This window comes from Heterodontus francisci, chromosome 24 (genome assembly GCF_036365525.1).
Source record: "Heterodontus francisci isolate sHetFra1 chromosome 24, sHetFra1.hap1, whole genome shotgun sequence".
Lineage (NCBI taxonomy): Eukaryota > Metazoa > Chordata > Chondrichthyes > Heterodontiformes > Heterodontidae > Heterodontus > Heterodontus francisci.
This window is the reverse complement of record NC_090394.1, coordinates 47,015,573-47,035,643: the sequence shown is the minus strand read 5'-3', so window position 1 is coordinate 47,035,643 and position 20,071 is coordinate 47,015,573. Positions and strand designations below refer to the sequence as shown.

Genomic DNA, 20,071 nt, shown 5'->3' with positions numbered 1-20,071 from the left:
ACAATACTCCAGCTGTGGCCTAACCAGCGTTTTATACAATTTCAGCATTACATCCTGCTTTTGTGTTCTATACCTCAGCCAATAAAGGAAAGCATTCCATATGCCTTCTTCACCACTCTATCTACCTGTCTTGCCATCTTCAGGGATCTGTGGACATGCACTCTAAGGTCTCTCACTTCCTCTACCCCTCTCAATATCCTCCCATTTATTGTGTATTCCCTTGCTTTGTTTGCCCTTCCCAAAATGCATTACCTCACACTTCTCCAAATTAAATTCCATTTGCCATTTTTCTACTCACTAAACCAAATCATTGATATAATTCCGGAAGCTACAGGTATCCTCTTCACTATCAACTACACGACTAATTTTTGTATCATCTGCAAATTTTCTAATCATGCCTCTCACATTTAACTTCAAATCATTAATATATACCACAAACAGCAAGGGACCCAACACTGAGCCCTGTGGAATGCCACTGGAAATCGCTTTCCATTTGCAAAAACATCCGTCCACCATTACCCTTTGTTTCCCATCACTGAACCAATTTTGGATCCAATTCACCATATTCCCCTGTATCCCATGGGCTTTTACTTTTCTGACCAGTCTGCCATGTGGAACCTTGTCAGTGTAAGTGGTGGGAACTATATGCACCAGAGAATGGTGTGTGGTGTGAAGATAGGAAAGGAAGAGGTCAGTGTGCTTCGAATGACGAAGAAGTTTTTTCATGTGGCTTTATGTTTGGATGATGAATGATGCAATGAAGGGCAGGGAATTGTTGAGAGTGGTGGGGGAGTGGGCGAGGTGAAAGTTCCCAGGTGCTATTAGAGGTGAAGAGCTGTGCTCACACTTCCTGCTTTGAGAAGTCATTGAACCTCTTCCTGTATTGAAGCTGGGCTCCAAGGGTGATGCTGCTGGCACTAACTCTGTCAGCCAGCACTGCCCACGCTTGCTCCGTTGAGGCCTTGGGGATGCCTTTTCACATGTTGGGGAACAAAAGTTCCTTCCTGCCCCTCACTTCCTTGACTAGGACCTCCATGGAGACATCAGAAAAATGGGAGCCAGCCCTGTGACTCATCAGTCTTGCAAAAAAGTCTTCCAGAATTGTTCAATTAAATATGCAAGCAGCGTATGCAGCCTTGCTTCAAGAGCTGCAGCCCAGCTCGAAGTACAGTCAGAAAACATGCCAGAAGCTGAACGGCTCAGGTGGGCAGGCTGTCCAATTCTTCAGGAATTTATGGGGGATTCTCTCTCACCCTATACCATGCCTGCCCCAAACTTGTCCACATTGAAATTTGGCCTGAAGTGTTGGCAAGGTTTAATAAAATTAAAGTGATGAATGATGGTGCACCAATATTTTTTTAAAATTCATTCATGGGATGTGGGCGTCGCTGGCTCGGCCAGCATTTATTGCCCATCCCTATTAGGCAATATCAAGAATATAATTTGCTTGAAGGCTCAAACTGTTGAAATAAACAATCTAGCCTATTTTCATCTCCAGTACCTGGGTGGTAATCTGGCCAAGCAGATCAATGAGAATATGTGGCCTTGGCTTCACTAGATATCCACTCAGACAGTGAAGGTGAAAATTCTCAAGAAACAAATCCGATACCAAAGAATATTTAAGTATTTGGAATGATATCCAAATCATGAATGAACTAGGCAAAACAATATTCTGAAAAACTTGGCTGTTGGGCTATTTTACTTCTTTTAGTAAATGTTCCCGCGTACACATGACAGGACTTTCTGTCTGCTGAAAATGTGGCTGTATATTTGCTGGGTGTGGAAATCAGAAAATATTTTCATCTAACTTTATAATGTTTATATGCTATAGCCATTGTTTATGTCCCATTATGGTTTAGCGAGTGTGTTAGATTTTTCTGGAGGTCCAGGCATTTGAATTCCTGGGTGGTTTGCGTTTATGAGCATGCAGTTCCCTGGCAGTGTGGAAATGCTCTGCAGCCACTTCCCTCCCAGCATCCTGACAGACATTGGAATTATCCTGCGACTGTCTATTCGTGCAGATCCCATGCTCCATGACTCAAGAAGCCCAAAGGTCAATGGAAATCGTCTTCAGGCCTCAGCACAATATGCGACTGCTGGTCGCGCCTCGACAGACAGCTTACTCGAGCGAAGAGATCAAAGTCACCTCGCTGACATTAGCTCTCAGGTAAATGAGGGGGTGTTGGTACGGGCTTCAGGAGTGGGAGAGCAGGGAAACGTGTGAGGCAACCATGACAACTGTGGTGTTGGTTTCACAGAATAATTTTTTAACATAATTTTCTAATTATTTTTTTAGATATAAACTTACTCTTCTTTGGCAAATTTAGGAACCATTGCAGAATCCTGAAGGCCTGACACTTGCTCCACTCACTGCAGCCTCATGTCTCCAGGGGGTCCTTCAACAGTTGTTAGGCCCTAAGCCCTAATATAGGTATTTAAAGGGCCTAATGTCTGCCAAGGTGCCTAAAAAAGGGCCTCATGAATTAGGCAGTGGCACATATGCCTGTGCATATTGGGCACAGCCCATTCCACTGTCAAATGTTAATACCCAAAAACAGGAGTAAACCATACCAATTTCTACATCCACGTATCCAATATTCTCATAGTTTAATAGTGGTCTACAGCAACTTTTTCTGACTGGATGTTGGTTACCATAAAGTTACCATGAGGTAACTTCCTGCTTTCACTGTAATTGGCAATAATCTAGCATTATTGTAAAGCCAACTCAATTTTTCATTCCATTGATCAGATTACTTACTAAGTGGTGAAGACAAAATGTTTACTCCATTGTGTCAGAAATCCTATTAGTTAATTAGTGGTCTTCATCCCATTCTCTAGCCTCACAATGGAGGTCTGCCTTTATTCCCTTGAGCCTAGGGTGATCTGTATTGTCATGCAGGCCCCCACCTGCCAAGAATGAGGAACATTAATTTCGCCACATGGATATTAAATTTCAAATTGTTGCCGGGAAGAGAAGGCCTGTGACAAGGGGTTGCCAGGCCCCTGGCTGGAAAGACTTTTTTGCATATTAACAGACAGTGTTTGGAACAAAGGAGCTATCTCCTGCTCCAATACAATCCACAAAGAGACGTGGTCAAACCAGTTATGCACTTTGGAGGTCTAACAAGGCAATGGAATATACGATGGATGGTGGGACCCTAGGGAGTACAGAGGGTCAGAGGAACCTTGGGGTGCTTGTCCATAGATCACTAAAGACAGCAGCACAGGTAGATAAGGTGGTTAGGAAGGCATACGGGATACTTGCCTTTATTAGTCGAGGCATAGAATATAAGAGCAGGGAGGTTCTGATGGAGCTGTATAAAACACTAGTTAGGACACAGCTGGAGTTCTGCGTACAGTTCTGGTCACATCACTATAAGAAGCACTGGAGAGGGTGCAGAGGAGATTCATCAGGATGTTGCCTGGGCTGGAGCATTTCAGTTATGAGGAGAGACTGGATAAGCTGGGGTTGTTTTTCTTGGAGCTGAGAAGGCTTAGGGAGAACCTGATTGAGGTATACAAAATTATGAGGGGCATTGATAGGAAAGATAGCAAGAAACATTTTCCCTTAGCAGAGAAGTCAATAACTAGGGGGCATAGATTTAAGGTAAGGGGCAGGAGGTTTAGAGGGGAGTTGAGGAAAAATGTTTTCACCCAGAGGGTAGTTGGAATCTGGAACACACTGCCTGAAGGGATGGTAGAGGCAGGAACACTCACATCATTTAAGTAGTATTTGGATGAGTACTTGAAACGCCATAGCATACAAGGCTACTGGCCAAATGCGGGAAATGGGATTAGTTTGGATGGGTGCTTGATGGTCGGCGCAGGCACGTTGGGCCGAAGGGCCTGTTTCTGTGCTGTAAAACTCTGTGACTCTAACTGAGAGCCTGCAAAAAGCTGAATGCTCCTGGACTGAAGCAGACCTCCTCTCCTGTCTGTCTGCTCCCATCTCTTCCTCACGGAACTCCAAAACCCACTGAAGACACATGAACCCCAAGAGAGAAAACAGTGAACAAGGTTTAAGAAGAATACTGGGCCCAATGAAAAGCAAGATTACCTTCAATCAAGGATTACAGCGAGTTCGGAGCACAGTAAAAACCCCTCAAACCTCTCCATTTTATTTTTCATCTGCTCTTTTCTATCCCTATTTGCATGTGTATATAATGTACGCATGCTAGCGTGGTGCGCGGCATGTATCCCTAGGTGTTAACCGAATTAGAGTTTAAGTTTTAATAAAATTTCACTTTTCTTCTTTAAACCTAAGAAAACCTGCTGTGCTCATTTCTTTGCCTTATCATTAGAAAGTGGTGAACAAAGATTCACCAAGAGGGAGCTGAAAACACGGTGTGTTTAAAAATTAAACCCTGTTACAATAAGACCAAGTGAAGATAACAAAAGACCCCTAGACACCTTTCTCACCTGGTTGTAACAGTATAATTCTTCCTCACATTTTCATTTCTGCTGTAGGTAGAAATAACACACAATTTCATAAATATACTGAGACTAAGTTGCTTTTTGGAAATCTAAAATATTGATGATGTAGTGACAATCCTCAAAGATGACAAATTTGCATAGAAGCAGCTTGCTCCTCGAATAATTTCATTATATAAAAAAAGCTTACATTTAGAAATTTTCAAGCCAAACCATGTATACAATGCCATTGTGTACTCAATGCAAGAGAAAATACAAATCAAATGAACATTTTTAAGACTGATTCAAATAGATAGAACAATGACTGAAATAGTAACAGCACTGTGAGCTTTCATGGAAAAATTGTTATTAAATTTATGGTAAAGGTTTGTGCTTGGTTTGTACAGCAATTAATTAGTTGAAATTTTGACTTTAACAACACGGAAGACACTTTCTGAAAGCTCATGTCATCTGCTAGTGTTAAACAGGTCTATGTTATCAAAGATATGAAACAATGGGCCAGTATTCGCTGCAGTGCCAATATTGGTGATGAACAGCATAAGTTAGACTTATTAGAAGTGAGACATGTACTCCCCATAATCCAGTGGCGAATTCATGCCTCAATTCGCTGTGAGCATAGCTGTAGGTTGGGAGTGACATGTACAATGTCAGAGATATCCAAGGAACCAAGCCTGACACAGAATGCAACAACAGCTTATTTAACAGTGATACATTTAGGAACAATGGCCTGGCTATTTACTCAGGGCTGGGAAGAGAACAGGTGGGTAAGGATTTTTTGCACAAGAAATCCAGAGTATAGGTCCCCCAGACATCATGCAGAAATTAACAGCAGGACATCTCTTTCAAATTTTTCAACAGGTTTCCCACCTGACAGTCTGATCGACAGCTGGGCAGGAAAACAGCCGGGAAGTGGATGCCAGGTAAGCCTGACATCATGGGATTGAGGTGAATCGGATATCATAATGAGGTCCAGACATGTGGAACTAAGTTTCTTGACCCTGGGGGATAACACTCTTGCAGCTCCTGGCCAACATGCAGTGCATTAAAACCTCTTGCATCATCTCTCCTCCATTTACCTGCTGGAATGTCTGAGGCCTGAGAATCACAGCCTCCATGTGTTTAAAATAAAAATCAAAATCCAGTTAAAATAGAGACACACAGCTTCCTCATAAGATTTCATTGACTGACTTGCCTCCTGAGAGCGCATTGGTCACCCACCCCTGACCTGCCTCCCGAGAGCGGATTGGTCACCCACCCCGACCTGCCTCCCGAGAGCAGATTGGTCACCCACCCCGACCTGCCTCCCGAGAGTAGATTGGTCACCCACCCCGACCTGCCTCCCGAGAGCAGATTGGTCACCCACCCCGACCTGCCTCCCGAGAGCAGATTGGTCACCCACCCCGACCTGCCTCCCGAGAGTAGATTGGTCACCCACCCCTGACCTGCCTCCCGAGAGCGGATTGGTCACCCACCCCGACCTGCCTCCCGAGAGCGGATTGGTCACCCACCCCTGACCTGCCTCCCGAGAGCGGATTGGTCACCCACCCCGACCTGCCTCCCGAGAGCGGATTGGTCACCCAACCCTGATCTGCCTCCATTGACTTGGTAGTGGGCGGGTCACCTTAGTGAATTTAAGAATTTTTACCTTCCCACCCACCCACAACTCACGCCCAACCTACACATCATTGAATCATAGAATGGTTACAGTGTAGGAGGAGGCCATTTGACCCATCAAGTTCATGCTAGCTCTCTGCAAGAGCAATTCAGCTAGTCCCACTCACCCACTCTTTCTGTGTAATGCTGCACATTTTCTCTCTTCAGGTGCTTATCCAATTCCCTTCTCACAGCCACAGTTGAATCTGCCTCCACCACACTCTCAAGCAGTGCATTCCAGATTCTAACCACTCGCTGCGTAAGAAAATGTTTTCTCATGTCGCCTTTGGTTCTTTTGCCAATCACCTTAAATCAATCAGTGTCCTCTGATTCTCGGCCCTTCTGCCAAAGGGAACAGTTTTTCCCTCTATCTACTCTGTCTAAACCTTCATGATTTTGAACATCTCTACCAATTCTCCTCACAGCCTTCTCTTAGGAAAATAATCCCAGCTTGTCCAATCTATCCTCCTATCTGAAGTCCCTCATCGTGGACCATTCTGTCCAAAGTCTTCACTTCATTCCTAACTTGCAGTGCCCAAAATTGTACACAATACTCCAATTGAGGTCGAACCAGTGTTTTATAAAAGTTCATCATAACTTCCTTGCTTTTGTACTGTATGCCTCTATTTTTAAAGCCCAGGATCCCATATGCCATTTTAACCACTTTCTCAACCTGCCCTGCCACCTTCAATGATTTGTGCACATATACACCCAGGTGTCTCTGTTCCTGCACCCCCTTTAGAATTGTACACTTTAAGTAAGAGGAGGGCTGATTCGGGATCAAAAAGAGATTCTACGCATGGAGACAGAGGACATAGTTGAAGTCCTAAATGAGTACTTTGCATCTGGCTTTACCAAGGAAGATGCTGCCAAAGTCATAGGGCTGGATTTTGTGCTGGAGGTGGGGCTTCCGGAGGCCGGGAAAACTCGCCTCTGCCTTTTCGTGCCTCCCCCGAGCGATTGTCCGGTCTTTTTAAATCAAAGTTTCAGGAGGCGGGATCTCCATCACTTTCAAGACAGGGATCCTGCCTCCAAGAGCTGCCAGCCCTCTGATTGACCAGCTGCTCAACAATAATCCAGGCCCAGCACTAGAACCCTGGAGTAGGGATAGGTAGGTGAGGCGGGGTCAGTGGGACCAGTCCGGAAGGCCCTGGTGAGGGGGTTGGTTGTACAGTCCAGGGGGAGGGGGGGGGGTCTTTGGGTGGGAAGGCCATCGTCAGCCTATCCCTCCCCCAAGAAGATCGCTTGGAGACAGGCCCTACACCATGCCGTTCCCCCCCCCCCCCCCCCCTCCTCTGATGCTACCTCAGGGGCACACATAAAATCCAGACCATAGTGAATGAGGAGGTAATTGAGATACTGGACAGGCTAAAAATTGATAATGAGAGGTATTAGAAATGCTGGAATAAAGTTTGCTTTTATTTTAGAAATGCTGGACATACTTAAAGTTGGTAAGTCACCAGGACCGGATGGAATGCATCTGAGGATGCGGAGGGAAGTAAATGCAGAAATTGCAGAGGTACAAGTCTTTAACAAATTTGTGCTGGCTTTCTGTAATTAATCCACCCTTGTCCAAGTGACTGTTAATTATCTTTTCTAAAAACTTTCCCACCAACGAGGTTAAACTGACTGGCCTCTAGTTGCTGGGCTTATTCTTACACCCTTTTTTGAACAAGGGTGTAACATTTTCAATTTTCCAGTCCTCAAGCAACCCCCCCCCCCAATTATTGAAGGAGGATTGGAAGATTATAGCTCATACCTCCACAATTTTCACCCCCCCTCCACCCCCCCACTCTCACTAACCCCATCTCGCCGCCGGGGCCTGACTGAATGTCTCTAGTGACCCTGACCCCACTCATCTCTCCCAGGGTCTCCTCTCTCCTCGATGCTGCCAAGCCTCCTACAGTACTGACAGTTGCCACTGTGCCCAGTGGTGTGCTGGTACTGCAGAGCTGCCAGCCTTCCGATTGTCAGGCAGATCTGGAGGGGGTATAGCTCTTAAAGGGACTGAGTCCCCGATGGTGCACAGTTAATTGCTTGCCCGCTGTGGAATTGCAATGGGGATCTGACGGAGGGCTGAGACGGTCTCTTCCCCCACCTTCCAGCCTGCTGCTGGAACCCCATCTTCAGAACAAAATCCAGCCCACTTATTTTATTACTTAATCGAGGCTTAAGATTTCAATGACATTTTGGAACAAGTGCTTCCCTCAAACCTGCTGAGCGATTGAATATTTTACTGACTGAACCCTCCAGTGCCATCCTGCAATAGTATAAGTGGCTGAGGTGAACACAGAGGGTGTTAAATCAACAAACTTGATCTTCACACCATTGATTTAATTGAGGGTGGAGCCAAGATAAATAATTGTTTAACACTTTCACCAAAGCTGTTGACAGCACAAAAGTCCTGGCAAATTATGGCGTATATAGTGGCATAAGTCAGTCATGCCGTAACGTCCTTGAATTTCTGCATCATAATAATGGCACGTGCTGTAGATGGGCCATTGCCATGATGTAAGTTTTCAGAAAATTCAGGCCCAACAACTCAAGGCACATACCTTTGAAGCCAAACAGGTGTCTGTGAGTTAAATCATCAAGAAAAACCAGTGATATAAGGGTTAAATTGCAGAGCGCCTTCTGGAAGTGCTGTATTTTACAAACAATCAAAGAACACATATGCTTGGCAACTTTAGGAATCAAATTTACATTCAGATATTCTGCATTTTTCAGTGCTGCACCATGTTGCAGCCTGGTATCCTCCCTTGTATTACAAAAGGTATAATGTGGGAGTCAAAAATATTATAAAGCCCTCAAAGATGTGTGTGGAGGTGGAGGGGTGGGGAATAATTTTCTTGTAGATCAGGTTCTTTGTTGGTTCTAAAATACAAGCAGCATAATAATAATGAATAAAATGCTTAACATTTAATAGCATCCGAAGTTAGACAGAAATCTCATTAATTATTCAAACCTATCAAAAGAATGTGCAATGCCCCTGTGTAATCATAGAATCTTCTGTCCACTAAGTGCATTAAAGCAAATTTTAAAAAATGAATTAAGAGATTCCATTAAACAATTCACATGCTGCTATTTCTCCTGCATGTAAACCAACAACTTTTGTTTCCCTTACTATTTAAGCTCATTAGAATGGCACCATCCAAATGCAAATTTTCTATTTTGATATCAATGAAAATGGAATTATTTTTTCCAGAACTGTCAAGCTATTAAATATTTATATTGACGTCCAGTTGCAGAGAAGCAAATATAAATCTTCATTTTTTTTGTTACATACTAACATCTGCTCAAAGCATTATATTTTACTGTCTCTTCATTTTGAAAAAAAAAACTATCCTGGTATGATCTGCATCTCTTTATGCTAATGAAACATTGCTCTGCCTATTTCCATAAACAATACGATAAAATACAAAAAGTGAAGGGGAAACAAATAGATGGCCAGCACTGATTTAAGTTAAGCCAATCAACCTTAAAACATTCAAAATAGGTCTCATTCACCAGTTCATTTATCGTTCATAGAAACACAATGAAAATATTCCAGTGTCTAGATGAAGCAGATTTAAAAAAAACCTCTAGCAAATCGCAGAAAGGTTGTAAACTGCTAAATTCTACTGATTTATAATGACAACATCACTGCATTAAGCAAAACTGCTCTGCACACGGGGACCCTTTCAAAACTCCTTTATTAGCAGAACTGGGCTCTGCCAGTGAACAAAAGCAATGGTGCAACGAGCATAAATCATTAATACTGTACCGCACGATAGCTGAATTTGCTGCGTTAGCTTTAAAGCTTCCTGCACTACAGGGATTTCTGGAATGGAATTGGTTGCTATGAAAAGTACTTCATCATTCATTGCACTTGACGCTTCCTGAGACTGTGTGTGCTCTATTTTTTTAATTCTTGCTTTTGCTTTGGCAGCACAAATTAATTCCACGAATCTTTAAAGAAAGTCATTAGTTGATGCATTTGGTGTCGAGTATCTGACGGTGAATTTGCTCACAGCAACGATATTTTATTTCAGGCTTGTTTTATTCCACACTAAACCAGTAATTTATGGTTCTTGTTTTACTGCATACATCCTCTGACATCTTTCATGAATCTTGTAGATTTGAAAAATACTTAGCTCTTTAAATTCTGCAGCTCTTTGTAACCTAGCAACACATTTTATATATCCTATTATGTTAACTGTATATTACAAAAATACTGTGGAAAAATGACAGGATAAAACATACTGCATTAAACAAAATATTTTTATGCTTAGCGACGAGTGCATGATTGATAATGTAAAACATGGAGGGTGTATTGTTCAGGTGCATGTCTGGTACCTCCCTGTTCTGCATTTAATGATTTACCAAAGTCAGCCCAAAATATTACATTTATTAAATTTACTAAAATAAGGGAGCATTCAGCCATGGTGTATGCAGCTTTTCCATAAAGCCAAGCTACTGAATTGTATGAACTGCTATAAGAACATCTACCTCAGCAGGCAAGGATGCACAATGATTATCATCTTGACACAGGTATTACAAAATACAATATCCATGGAAAAGACAAATGTCACCACTTACAAGTAAACCAAATGATTTTATAGTGAAAATTCCATGCCAAAAAACTCACAATTCCAGAGTAAAGCAGAGGGGAACCAACAATTCTTCACATTTTAGTCTCACAAGAAGGATAACAATTTCTTCTACTCTATACAGCAAATTAACTCAGCTAGTACTTAAGCAGCCATCCTGCATAATAAAGATTATGAGAATGAGTCTAAAATGCATGCAGAAGTCACTCCGCATTAGATGATAATGACATTCTGAACTGAAATAAATGAAGCCCCCGCAGTGCCTCTCCGTCAGTTTTTAAAAAGTAAATAACTTCCCTTCTGACATGAGAAGACTGATTTTTTTCCCCGGCTCCTGCCACATAACATTAATTGAGCTACACAGCCATCTTCTGACCAGCAGCATAGGATTCAGCTGAGAATGAATGGAAGCTTGGTAAACCACAGCCAGCACAACTGCCACCAGCAATGAGTCAAAGTTTTGAAGGCATTGTAAAGGCATGACAATATAAACAGAAAATGCTGGAAATACACAGCAGGTCCATGAGAATCTGTAACAAAATTAATCTTTCAGTCGTTGGACCCTTTGTCAGAACTAATGTGCCCTGAAGACTGGTCTACACCCTAAACATTAATCTGTCTTTTCTTTCCACAGATGTTGATTTTCTGTTTTATTTCATATTTCCAGCATTGGGCAGTTTCTTTCTTTATATTTTTAAAGTTACAGCATATACAACACATTCTGATCTGTTAGAGATACAGTAACTTGATATTCTTTTCTATTTACCTATTTTCTTCCCTGTGTTTTTAAAGTCACTTTTCTTTTTATTAGGTCTTCCTCAACTCCTTATTCCGAGGCTGAGAAGGTGAGCAGAAAACTTGCTTCTCCGATCCAATCTGCCATCAGTGCTCTTGAACAGGAGTTCCACGAGAGTGACCCAAGTTGATTCACCTTCCAAATGTTTCAGATTCCTTGTCTGTGTAGCCAAGAAGCTTGGCTTAACATGTGGGGAACTGTCAGGGCATACTTGCAATTGCCACTGCAGCATCCTAATGGATAGACTCATTTCAGATACTTTTGCTTAAACTCTTGGTCATCTTAGGCACCAATTGTGATTACAGTAAAGCTCTCAATGCAGCCTTATTTCTAGCTATTGTGAAGCTGTCTTTCATTTCACTTACGGAGGAAATATTTCCAATTGAATGTAGAGAAATTGAGAGTTCCTGTCACTAGTGACAGAAAGAATTTACTGTATGAATCAAAGAATACAAATTGCTGCAGAAAAAAACTAATCCAGTAAAAGGATGGATAAGCAAGCATTAAGAAGCAAAATGGCATTTTACTTTTGGTAAATACTGGTAGAGCTAGCTTTATGTTCACCATTGGTGTTCATGCTGGCCTATCAAATAAAATTAGCAACATTTTGTAAAAATTTGATGGATATTGTTCTGTATTATTGTGATTAGAAACAACATTATTTAAACATTATTGCATTTTGGTGGCTTTAAATGCATTTTTACACATATATTGTTTTATTGTTGGAAAGGAATGAATGTCTCAGTAAAAGGGAAATCATCCATAACAATTTTTTTTTGTGAAACAAAATCCTCACTGCATGACTCATCTACCATCATTCCTGTTCTACCATCATTGGCACTTGCCAAAAGAACCAGAACTACACCACTGCAAATACCATCTAAATTTGACCTTCTGAGAAACAGATATGTGATGGCTAGAAACTGTTAAGATAGTTTTTGAGCTACAAACAAGCTTACCTGCTCCATTATATACAACTTCACGATGTGTAGCATAGTGGTTATGTTACTGGGCTAGTAACCCAGAGGCCTCAGCGAAGGTTCATATTCAACAAAAGCAGCTGGGGCATTTAAATTCACTTAATAAATAAATTTGAAATAAAATGCTAATATCAGTAATGATGACCATGAAACTTCTGGATTGTTGAAAAAAAAACCCATCTGGTTCACTAATGCTCTTTCGGGAAGGAAATCTACCGTCCTCACCTGGTCTGGCCTCCATGCGACTCCAGATACACAGCAATGTGGTTGACTCTTAACAACCCTTTGAAATGGCCTAGCAAGCCACTCAGTTGTAAAGGATAGGCAATAAATGCTGGCCTTGCCAGCAATGCCCAGATCCTGCAAGTTAGAAACAACTTCAATTTGGAGAGTTGTGGTGCAAACCTAATCCATATAAATTTCTATACATATTATATTTCATCACATTGTCTAACAACCATAAATGGAAACATCCTTGGGATGAAATTGATCATCACCAGTAGTGCGAAATGGGTTACTAGCATATCAGCAACATGTTTTACATCATGCCCAATTTTTGCTTCCATTAATCCGCTACCACCCCCTCTATATTCTTAGAACCAACATTAAATCCTGAAGTCAGATCAAAGTTGAACTGCTCTTGGTAAAAGAAGTATAACAACTTCTTGTAAATGTCCATCGCCAGGTCAGAACAAAACAGTGAGAAGTCACTGCCTTTCTTTCTCCTATACTTTTATAAAGTGATGTCAGAAGTGTGCTGGACTAAAAACTATTCATATTTATTAGGCACTGACATTCTTTGGGGTTTCTGGCAGGAGACCACTGGAACCCTCTAGAAGCATTGAAGGCTTGGTTACATCAGGCCACTGTCATTTCCAACATTTTCAAAAGTCCTACAATGAGCAAAACTTGTGCCCAGCGCTCAAGCCAGGCCAGGGTGATGACTCGCAAAGACAGAATTTCTGATCCTGACCATAGAATAGAACCCATGGTGACCAGTAAACTCAGTAACCTGAGGTAGGCTGCAGATTGGCCTTGCTTCACAAGGCTGCAGATTGGCCCTGTCAGCCCAAGTAAGCAGGCTGCTGCCTTGAAGAAGAGCATCTTTTTCTTTAAAAAAAATCTACAGTGGCCCCCTTGTTTGAGGGGACAGAATGGAGTGGGGGCCTGGACAAGAGCACCACCACCACGCCCTACCCACCTCCCTCATCCAACAAAATGAGCAGGCAAGCTGTATAGTTCCAGGCACAGTGGACAAGCCTGAAGTGGCTTTAGTGCTAACCTGTCCCATGTAAAAGAGATGCACTGCTATGGTCCTAGTGGAATGAACGCTGGAGGGCAGCAGTATACCCCATGCCAGATCAACTCCATTAAATTTCTGGGTCAGAGAGAAACACAATTGCCTTTTGCATGCATGGATTTCTATATATGGATGATGTTCGCAGGTGTCTGAATTTGTGTACGGATGTGTATGCGCACGAGGGATTAATCCTATAGTACAAAGCAAAGCAGAAATTTTCTACATATATTCTTTCTAGTTATTTTAACAAAATATATTTTTTACTACAGCTTTGATATTTGCAGCATAACATTTAGTTATTAGCAATAAGAGAAAGCAAATATAATAGCAGTGTTAAAAGTAGAAACTTTACAATTAAAAAAATGAGTGTGGTGGCTATCAGCAGTGCCGAGATCAATAGAATGATAGCTCAATCTCCCACTGTGCTATAAGTTCTTGATCTTGTTAGGGGGCAGCTCAGCAGTAACCCAGCCCTTCTCCACTGAGAGATGAAAAAGTTCCCACAGAACTGCTCTTGCACACCTCCTAGCTGCTAATACAAAAGCAACACTGGTGGCTGCCTAGGAGCAAGTCACTCCTTCTTAACCTCTTCTGCTGTATACCCTTGTGAGACCAGAAAGAAAAAAAACCCAGAAAATAACATACATTTGAAGAAAAAGCCAACGGAAAGACCACCCATAAAACTGATATCTTGAGTGCTATATGTTTCCGAGATTCCATCACACATGGTTCCATGGTTTGAGGGCTTTTGCACAACAACCTTCAAGCCACATTCCTTTTAGAATAAAAAAAATTACTGAGGTAACACATCAGCAAATTAGTTAACTTATATAACTTCTCTATGTAGAAATGTGGAATTCCACCATGTTTTCTTATTAGTCTGTTGTAGGCATGCATCATTGGTCACATAGTTGCCACAGAGTAATCAATCCAAGAATCACATTCTAAAATCAGCATCAACAATTGAGTTTAAATAGATTCTGCAAAGTTGAAGGAACAAAACCTATAAAAGAAATCCTGTTCTACTTGAACTGATAATGAAGCTGTATGCTTGGGACTGGTATGAACAAGCCTGGTTAGAGACTTCAACTGCTAAGTCCTATTCAATCATATTTAAAAATAAATATTTGTCTGCAATATCACGGAATATTCATCAGCAGATTAAAACAGAGTTAACATTTCAAGCTTACTTTAGTTAAAGAAAGTAAAACATACTGTTTTACTGATTGGAATAACAGCACAAAATGATACCTAAACAGAAATAAATTGGTAATGCAAGCTGTAGGTATTATAGACCGAACAGCTCTTTGGCTAAGTGAAAGAATTAAGTGGACGGTTCTTGAATTTAGTGATAGGTTAAGTTGATCGACAACCTCAAACACTGTTCTTCTGGCTCTCTGGAATAATTCAAACTGGAGCAGGGTAGGAGACAAAGACTGGACCATTGCAATGTGATCTTTTCAATATAGTTACCTTTACTTAAATGTTAAACATTTTTATGGTGCAATGTCATCAGTGGTACAATACTGATTCAGTCATTGCAACATCCTGTTTTTTTACAATCCTGGTAAAGTGTCTTTCTTGTAAAGGAAATGCATTCTACTGAATTCTCAGGTAATCCAACTGATTGTGGAGAATATTAGTACACTTATTGATGCCTCTCAGCATTCCCTTCTATTGTGATCTATTGTTTAAAATTCTTATACAGAGTCAATTTAGGAGCAAATATTTTTTGTGCTGGAGTCCTCCTGACATTACATCATAAAATTCCACGAATGATATAATGGCCTCGACTTTATGTGATGTGGGCCCACAAGGACATTCAAAATTTTTTTTCAAAAAACGTACCACACTGGCTCTCTTTTGGCCCTTGCTGCTGTTCTGGCAGGTTAGTCTGGAGCCACCACTGCTCAGTTTAAAATGGAAAATTGGGTCCTGATGACATAAAAAGGGAGGGACTTGCTGGCTTGGGGTGGGTCAACTTGCTGCCGAGTATTGAAAATTGCAATTGGCCACATCTAGACAGGAAGGTCTCTCCACTCCACTTTAACTTTCCTACTGGCTGGGAGATTTAAAAGCAAGGCCAATGAATGGCAGCAATAGGCTGTTGGCAGCAGTCTCCATTCAAGGTATCAGGAGAAACATTTCTACAGAAAATATGGGTTCTACAGATGTCAAAATATGGGTTCTACAGAAACATTTTCTCCCCCATAGGCTCCTTCTAACTAGCAGTTTTCAAATGGAAAATGTAACATCAAAGGGTGACAATGAGGCACTACCAAACACATAGTTATCTCCCTTTATAACATATCGATTTGGTAACAATTCAGTGCTTTCCCTCTAATCAATATGGATTAAAATGGTGCAAAATGAATAAGTTGTCATATTTACATCTTCTAAACATACACAGTGAATCTCCTTTGCCCTACTCTCTGTGCCTGCCAGAGAATGGGAAATACAGCAATGAGATATTTAATCTGGATTCTGTGTTGGAAGTGAACCATGATAAGACTCTTAGTAATATTTCCAAAATACAGCTCATCCTTCCAACTGCACTGTATAAAACAAAGCCATAAAGTGTTTAAATTAAATTTCATGTATAAAATTATAACTACATTACCCCTTAACTTTGTATCTTCAATAACTAGGATGCTTGGCTCATGCTGATATTTTACCATTGCAGCACAAATGTTAAAATCTATTATTTTTCCATAAATTATAAATACTTTTTATTAGAATGAATCATATGTTTTATATCTATGCCCCCCCACACCCCCCATTAAAAAATATTTGATAAATTTAAGTGTACTTTAAAAAGTTCCATTTAGATATAATTCACTGACATGCAGTAAAGTATTTTTATGCAAGAACGATATTGGTTGATTTCTACACCCACACCATGTTATCCTGCTTTCCAAGTGTGGAGAAATAAATATCATGGGAAGTCTGAGGAGGTTTATGAGAGAATATAAAGTACATCACATTCTGACATGTTCTAAATCAATTTGATTCGATCCAATTGGCTAGAAGATTCTTATTACCTTATGTCTAGTATGAATCTATTCTAAGGATTAAAAAAAAACATGAATCAAAATGAATCTTGGTTAGTTTTAAATGTCTGATATTAATTATGGGCAAATATTAATAATTTTCACATTGAATATCAATGAAAAACCTTCACATTCTGAATCACTTAAATTACGTAGGGAATGCACAAAATCAGAGGTTTCCTACAATCTCTATAAACGCCTATATTTTCTTCAACTTTTCATTTAAAGTCTTTCAAAGTGAAGAATTGTGAAATAATGCAACAGAGAATTGATGCTTAACAGTTATACTTTCCTTTATTTGAGTAGCCAGTGTTCTAAAGGCAATTAGTGTTACAAGCAAATATTCACCTACAAGGTTAGATGCTCAGCAGTTTACCTCTCAGGCAGAAAAGCAAATTCATAATGGAATTAAAAGAAAGGGACAAACTGGGTCATCCCAGAGAGGTCTGACCTGAAGCACAATACAAATTTGCAGACGAAGCCTTACCAAATGGTAGCAGCCTTGGGGAAAGAAAAGAAACAAGAAAACTCAATAGAAGACTGAATAACTCGCAGCAACTGCTTAAGAAATCAAGAAGGAGAAAAAAAAGCAGGATTTTGGGTCTGTTTTCCACTGACCCATTCCTGTTTCAGAGGATGGTATTCAAAAGAACTGACATGCTTAGAGAGGATCTTGCATCTCCCCAGAGTTCACAGTACTTTGGAAAACAAGGCTAACCTCATTTCAGTTGGAGTCAATACATCATTGCCTCTTATTGGGTTCCAAAGAAACCCAACAGCTTCCAGAGTATATGGAATATGAAGCATCATGGTGATCCCACTTGAACTGTTAGAACGGGTATACACCACTATACACTGTACAAAAAAAACACCAATTGGAAGACTTGTACAGAGATCCAAGAAAATAGCCATGTGGAGTCCCAATAAGGCAATGGTTAAGCAAGGTGATTCGAGATCTCTATAGTTATAGCCTAGTTCTTTCTGACTAAAGAAACCTAGTTATACTATTTAAAACCAAGAAGTTTCTGATTAACTGCTATGGAATGAATTGCCATTGAGCCATTCAAATGATATATCAGCAAAATTGCCTGACTGGCTTACTGCTTAATCTTTCATTTATTTAACTTTTTATTATCATGTAAACTCCAAATTATCAGCAGCTTTTCCTTAATGTACCTTTCTAGCACATTGTAACAGGGCTTATGAGGTGCACAGGGTTTAATAGGTAATTATGGAGACTGTTAACTGGGAGGGTGCAGATGATAAAACAATAATAAATTATTTCTGCTTGTGACAATGTAAGCAGGTCATGGAGGGTGGAACTTAGTATCTATACACAGCCTGGGCATTAAAGTTAGAACTTGATTAGTTCTGCCCCCATTTGACATTTTAATTGCTGATAATAAGCAAGGTTTATAACTTTCAGGAGGAATAAGGACATACCAGTTGGGTATAATGAAACCCATCCAACTGCAACCATGTGGTTTTACCTTGTTGTATATGCACCAGTGATGAAACATAGCATTTGTTCATGCTGTGTAAATCTGGCCAGTACCAGCAGGAGAAATCACTTAATCACAACAGGTGCAGTACCTGGTAATCTCACTTTTGCAGTTCTAGAATTATTGCATCCAGCAGAGTTGAGAAATCATCTGCTCTATTTTGTTTACAAACATGAATTATTTATCCAGGAAAGGCTGATTCTTCAGCAGAATTTATCCTTGACAAATGTGGCCTGATTATCACATTATCATTGTATATTAATTTGCCTCCACTGAAATGAGAATAGTGACAAAGTTTTGCTTCAAATGAAAGTTATTGCATTATAAACAGTTTTGTTTGTTACAAGAACAATTAGTATTTTTGCTGTGGGAAGGTAGTTTTGAATTATCTTGCATCACTTTTTGTGATGATAATCCTCGGTTATTTCTGGGAACACCCCAATCTCATTTTGAAAGTGATTTGATCTAAGAAACAAATATAGCTTTTGTCTACACATCCTCATCTTGATTTTTTTTTTAAATTGCTTTCAACAAAGCAATACAACTATCTTTAGGTTTAGATTAGAAAAGTATTTACATATTACTCTGAACCCTGCCAGTTTTAACAGATTCTCCAAGTCAAAAAGTCAGAACATCTCTTTCTTGCAGCCAGATAATTTCTATTCTGCATGTGTCGTATTTTACAAAAGGAACAGGATCAAAACTCAATGAGATCTCTGCACAGCTGGAGCTTGTGACAGCACAGAGACTCCAAATACCCCATTGCAGCACAGACATTAAATATGCTATTTTTCCTAATTAAATTCATTGGGCTTCAGTCCTGACAGGGAAGGAGGGGAAGTGAAATGTGAAATAAGTCAATTGTTCTGGATTGCATACAGTCGTCATTAAATGACTGATGTGGGCAGAAATTGACAGTTTTCCTCCTGAGAACTGGTTTTAAACACCTGAATCTAAAACTGATGGCATTGCAACCTACAGAGCATCTGGATATCATTGACGATCTTTCATGAAAGAATGTGTGTAGAGACAAATATGAAAAGATCTCATTTTATTTTCCATGCAGCCAGTGCTGAAAAATCAACGAAACTAAGATGAATTATTCTAACTGTAAGAGCCTTGTGTACCACTGAAAAATGTTTCTTCTCATGAGAATGAACAACCACATAGAATCTATTTGGAGACGGAATTGGGCTTTAGCTTTTAATTTAAAAATCCAACCTATTTTGCATTCCTGCAGTAACCAAGAGGATAAAGCTGCTTTCAGGCCATAAGTTATAATTTATGTCTCTCTAAATTATAGTAAGTTACAATTTTGCCTGCGTAATATTTCTTTTATATGCATTCATGCACATTTTATCACTTCTCTGATTTGAAATGTATTTATCAAGAGGAATAAAGATAGTGCTGTTTGATCTTGGTATTTTAATAAAAGATAATTCATGTCAGCAGTAAAAAAAACTGGTTTTACTCAAATTGCTTCAATTTGTATTTTTTTATCCTTTTGTGATCTTTTTCACCTGAAACTAGGCAGTAACTATGGATCCAATACAATAACAAAATCTACAACTGTCAATCAAATAGGGCCATAAAATTAGGGAAGAGGTCATTTTGAATTCCTTGCGCTGACTCGTTACCACTACAATTAAATCAGCAAGATTTGATCACAAGGCACTGGAATTCATTTTTGGTTTGATGCATTCTATATCCTTAAAGAGAATACTTCTTGCGGGCTATATCCATCAGCCTTTGGATAATTATACAGCCCCA

At 40.2% G+C, this 20,071-nt stretch overlaps 1 protein-coding gene across 10 annotated transcripts in view; it reads right to left on the bottom strand.

Moving 5' to 3' along the window:
* rbfox1 (RNA binding fox-1 homolog 1) overlaps positions 1-20,071 on the bottom strand; it is a 1,351,350-nt gene that overhangs the window by 591,312 nt on the left and 739,967 nt on the right. The gene's annotated exons all lie outside the window — the stretch shown is intronic.